Below are 5,859 nucleotides of genomic sequence, written 5' to 3' on the forward strand. Positions count from 1 at the left end.
CACGAACTTACTTATCCGGGGATAGAACGAGAGACCCCAAGCACCAGAGGTAAATGCTCTACCACTGACTATGAATGATTCCATATCAGGACTAAGTACCTGGGAGAAACCTATATATCGTCTGAAAGCTCTTGCTATGAGAAGTACAAAACCGTTTTCAAATCACGGGCAAACCTGCAACTTGACCCTTTAATGGGCCGGTTTGTTGTTTTTGACCATATGTATGGCATATTCGACAGAATAAAAATGAATGTTACGCGTAAGCCATCATGTTCCTGTTTGGCTCATTGCTAGAACGTGACTCGAGCAAGGGTTTGATAATATCACTTTGCACCCAGACATACCCATTTGGTCAGTGTTGCCAACGAACTATAAATACAATGTGGTAGATGGTTTCTGTACCACTGGATGTATATAACAGACAACCTAGAATGGTTGGGAGACGGTAACACTCAACTCCTTTTTGCTATAGTGTCGTGTGATGTTTCTGTCAAGCTTGGTGCATAAACGTTTCATCGTACGGAAAATACTTTACAACTTCTCATTTTACAATTGGTTGGCAACACTGACAAACTGGGGTACTTGGGAGAGGAATATGTCCACAGTATATTTTCTCTAATGACGAATGATGTTTATCCCACGTTTCATGGATATACATCCAGTGGTACAGAAACCATCTTTCACATTGTATTTATAGTTCGTTGCCAACACTGACCAAATGGTTATGTCTGGGTGCAAAGTGATATTATCAAACCCTTGCTTGAGTCACGTTCTAGCAATGAGCCAAAAAGGAACATGATGGCCTCAGACGCTTATGCGTAACATTCATTTTTATTCCGTCGAATATGCCATACATAGGGTCACAAACACCAACAAACTGACCCCTTATAAGGTCAAGTTGCGGGTCTGTCCATAATTTAAAAACGGTTTTGTACTTCTCATAGCAAGAGCTTTCAGACGATATATATTTTTCCCCCAGATACTTGGTCCCGATATGGAATCATCTCTAGTAAGACACAGTGTCCCTTCATGTAGATGGAGATAGACGAAAGATTTTGCATAATGATTCGCATGAATTTGGATGGATCCACATCCGAAAAAATTATTCTGCTCTGTCTTTAAGTTATGAAAAGTTCTTGTGTCAAGTATTTACGTAACTCCAGTGAAATTGTACCTCCATCATCAAGCACCCAAAAGCCAGAAAAAAAAAAAGAATATTTCAAATACTTTTTCCATAAATCTTATTCTTCCCGTGGAAAGAGCGGACACTACCGCTAGGATTAATAAAATGGAAATAGGCCACAAAAACGTTTTATTTCCACGTGAATGAAAAAAGCAAATCTTCAAAGAATCGGATATACGAGAGTCGTTACTGGAGAATGGAGAGATAAGCGTAATAGCTTACATAAGAAACAATACCATTTACATGGCAAGTAATGCTAGTACTGTAGATAACTCGTATGAATGTCGTCCGTTAAAAAAAATGCGAGCAAAACATACACAATTAGTCATATGATAGGCCCTTTAATGCCTGTGTCATTACGTTTATGTTATTAACAGTTCATTTGTTGCACATGAGTGTGGTTAATGTTCCAGTGTTACCGATTTGACATTACGTAAAAGTTCGCCATTTGAAACGTTTATCGAAGACAATCGGTCACGTTATCAGACATACATTCATATAGTGCTCAATTAAATGGTTTAGGACCGCAATATTTGGATCTGGAAGGAAGAAGAAATCGATTGTTAGTACTTTTGTTTAAAGACAGGTAATTACAATTTGAAGATAAACTTTCTTTCATTTTACCAGTAAAGCCCGTCTTCCGGGTAGCCCTGGACAGAGTATTTTTTAAGTTTCATTTGTAAGTTCCCCTGGTTTGGCGGTAGACATGTGCACATTTGTGGGTGAGATGGATCCTGTTCATAAAATTGCTGTTGTAGGCGAGCGGAATGTCGGGAAAACTGCGTTGTCTGTCCAGTATGTTTCCAAAGAATTTGTAGACTACTACGAAACAACGGAGCTGGGAATTTACAAAACGTACGTGTACATGGTCAATCACTCTTCGGAGATTAATATTATCGAGAGCCCCGGCAATGACCTTCGAGCTAAAATGTGGCTTAAGGAAGCTGAAGGAGTTGTTTTGGTGTTTTCCATTGATGACCACAAATCTTTTGACGTGATTGACCATTACAGGCACGAAATGCTGCACCTCAAAGGTACTGAAGACATTCCTATGATCCTTGTCGGAAACAAAAACGATCTCTTTGAGAATCGTGAAGTAAGTGTTGATGAAGCAGAGTGGAAGGCGTCGAATTGGAACATACCCTACATTGAGACGTCGGCTCGTAGGAGAGAATTCGTAGATGAGACTTTTCAACACATTATCTACGAAGTTATCTGCCGTTCACAGAACGGCACTTTTTAAGATTACCCATCAGAATAAAAAAATATCAGTATCGTATATTGAGAATAGAAAGGAAGTTATTTTTTAAAAGGAAAACCCCAAAAAATTTTGCTCTTATAAGTAGCGGTACTTGAGGGAAATCAGAAAAGTTACTATTTTGTCGCTAAAGTTAAGGCAGGAAATGTTAGCTATCCCCCTATTTCTTGTGTATATACGTTGTGATACTTGATAAGCTTTCTTTCCTTAGGTCCTAGCGATAATATATTTATCTATGTAACTTTCCTCACAGGCCGCCCTGGGTCTTATCATTTACATACACCAAAAGTGGTTTTATAATTTCCAAAGCTAGTAAAAATAAGATAAAAATATAGACATTTTTAGGTGAACATTGGTGCTTGCTCGAGATTTTTATAAGCCAACATCTGTTTCACCAGTTTTAGCACTTACACCATTAAGCTACTCAACTGTGTATGGTGTAACCTGGAACAGTATTATGTATTAGCTTTATAGTGAACTTTTTTAGTCTGAGGGTAAATATTGACACATTTATTGTATTGTAAATAGCTTTCCTGTTAGAATAATAGTAAAATTAATTTTTGACAAATACTAGAAAGTATTATAGAAAGTAAATGAAATAATTTATTAGTAATCTTGAAAATATTTTCTTAGAAGTCAGTTTTGAATAATTTTTATAAGAAAGAAAAAAAAACTTCGTAGATTCATAGGATAAAGTTCTTTAACGTCCACTGAAACATGTTTTTGGTATAAATTGAGGCAATTTTCTTTTAAAAAAAGCTCTCTATGTGTATTATGAAATACTTAGAAGTTTTCTATAAGAACAAATAATATCATTTTGTAGAGAATAGTTTACTTTCACTGGTAAAATTCAATTTTAAACTACGTATAGAATACAGCCACAATGACTATGACTCTGCTTTCATTGAAGTCCCGTAGCTTCGGGTGGTCAGAGGACTCACAAGTAAACCTTACATTTGGGTGAATCGAGTTGCTGACTGAGAAACATATGAGAAAGTAGTACTAAATGTGGTCAGTATTTCAGTGAAGTTGTAGGTGCGAAGCTCCAGGGGTTTACGAGATACAGCTACCAGAACATCACATGGAAGTACAGAATAGTCTTCATACAGTTGGAGGTAAAAGCTCTGTAAGACCTCTTGTAACGACAAAAGGTGAATAACAAATATATGGGTACATATTAGGACTAGGGGGAAGTCATATAGTAAGGGTATACCTGACTGCGGCCATCTTGAAATCCGCCATTTTGAATTAAAGTTAAGTTTTTAAAATAGGAATAGGATCATGTGATACATGATTTAAGGCGCAAATTTAATCAGAAGAACAATGGTGACGTTAATTTTGATTTACGCGCAATTGGTAAAAAGTTACAGGGAAATTAAATATTGTTGCAGCATATGTATTAGCCCTTTACCCCACCTTGTAAATTTTGTGTTAATGATAATAATTAAATAAAAAGCAGGTTGATAAATATTAGGTCTATGGTAAGAGTTGCCTTGATGGCGGCCATGTTAAAATCCGCCATGTTGAATCAGACAAAAGTTTTAAACAAAATGCATAACATTGACATCTTATTAATAGCAAATTTTACCATAAATCCAACGGTATAACCATTTTTGCTTTATCATTAACCAGCATTTGTTATCGCATAAACAAGTTGCTAATTTAAGGAAAAATAATATGCCATAGACATAATATTTATCCACCTGCTTTTTATTTAATTATTATCATTAACACAAAATTTACAAGGTTGGGTAAAGGACTAATACATATGCTGTAACAATATTTAATTTCCCTGTAACTTTTTACCAATTGCGCGTAAATCAATATTAACGTCACCATTGTTCTTCTGATTAAATTTGCGCCTTAAATCATGTATCACATGTCCCTATTCCTATTTTAAAAACTTAGCCTTAATTCAAAATGGCGGATTTCAAGATGGCCGTCGTCAGGTATACCCTTACTATATGACTTCCTCCTAGTCCTAATATGTACCCATATATTTGTTATTCACCTTTTGTCGTTACAAGAGGTCTTACAGGGCTTTTAGAGGGCTTACAGGGCTGTATGAAGACTATTCTGTACTTCCATGTGATGTTCTGGTAGCTGTATCTCGTAAACCCCTGGAGCTTCGCACCTACAACTTCACTGAAATACTGACCACATTTAGTACTACTTTCTCATATGTTTCTCAGTCAGCAACTCGATTCACCCAAACGTAAAGCTTACTTGTCAGCCACACCCCTACGAACTTTGGCCGTCTTAAAACATACAGAATGTTGTTTATTGGCTCTTCCTGCCTTAATGTTCTGGATACGGGATTCAAAACACACCACCATATTGTATTGTGACCTATATTTACGAAAAAAAAAAACAGAAAAACATTTGTAGGTTTTATTCTCACAATGTGACTATTCAACAAGCATTTTCCCTGTCAGGGATCAAGTCATTGTGTTCTGTCCGTATATACTTACGAGGAAGGTCCATAAACCATGAGAGTTGAATTTTGATGAAAATTTGTGACAAGATTCAGTTCGAGTTGCTAAGTAACGTAGTAATAGTCACTCGATGCGCAAATGCTTCGTTGAGCTGCTACACCGACGCCATCTTGAAATCCTGTAGGCAATGTCCAAGAATACCCTTTTAGCACAAAAATAAAAAAGCTTTTGATAGATCTGACTTCAATATTGTAAACCAAGGTAGATCATCTATATGTGAGAGTACTTCCAGTGCATGATTGCCATCTTGAAAGGCGCCATATTGAATCGCCGTCAAATATGATAAATGGCAAGGGGGTCATATGGGGTATCAAATAGCACTGGAATTTACTCCTGAATCCATTTCCGTAACCAAAGTTTACATATCTGTTTTCACTTTAGAGTTAAGAGCTCTCTCGCTCACAGGAACATATAAAAACTGAGCAAGTAAAATTTGTGTTATAAAATGCGGTCGTGCGAACACTTGCATGATTTTAACTAGTGCAGTAGTAGTCACTTGATCTACAATAGCCATTATACCTATCAGATATGAGACTAGTGAGAGATGTCGTTAATTAAATTGAAATTTCTGTAGTGAAAAATGGAATATCAGCGTGCTACAAGTTATACCTATTTCAAAGTGCGATGGAATAGACTGCTGGTGGATGAAACAAATGCCTAATAGTACTAACAAGCAGAGAATACCAAAGGGATTGTTCGGATATATATTAGAAAAATGATATAAACTGATACATATTAATTGAACGACCAAAATGGTTCGGACTCCACTATAATCAGTAGGTCTACGTCTCCTTTAGCGTAGTAGGCGTGTGGGACGTTGAATTGTATCAAACCAAAAATCTATTTTAGGCAATTTTACGTGGTCCATTATAGTGTGTTAAGGTTTCTTCTCCAATCTAGAAACCTTACGCCATTATTGTTGC

At 36.5% G+C, this 5,859-nt stretch overlaps 1 pseudogene; it reads left to right on the forward strand.

Moving 5' to 3' along the window:
• Positions 1-1,910: 1,910 nt before the first annotated feature.
• LOC145674202 (ras-related protein Ral-B pseudogene) lies at positions 1,911-2,426 on the forward strand (annotated as a pseudogene).
• The last annotated feature ends 3,433 nt before the right edge of the window (positions 2,427-5,859 follow it).

Source organism: Thermobia domestica, chromosome 17 (assembly GCF_964235325.1).
Source record: "Thermobia domestica chromosome 17, izTheDome1.hap1.1, whole genome shotgun sequence".
Taxonomy (NCBI): Eukaryota; Metazoa; Arthropoda; class Insecta; order Zygentoma; family Lepismatidae; genus Thermobia; species Thermobia domestica.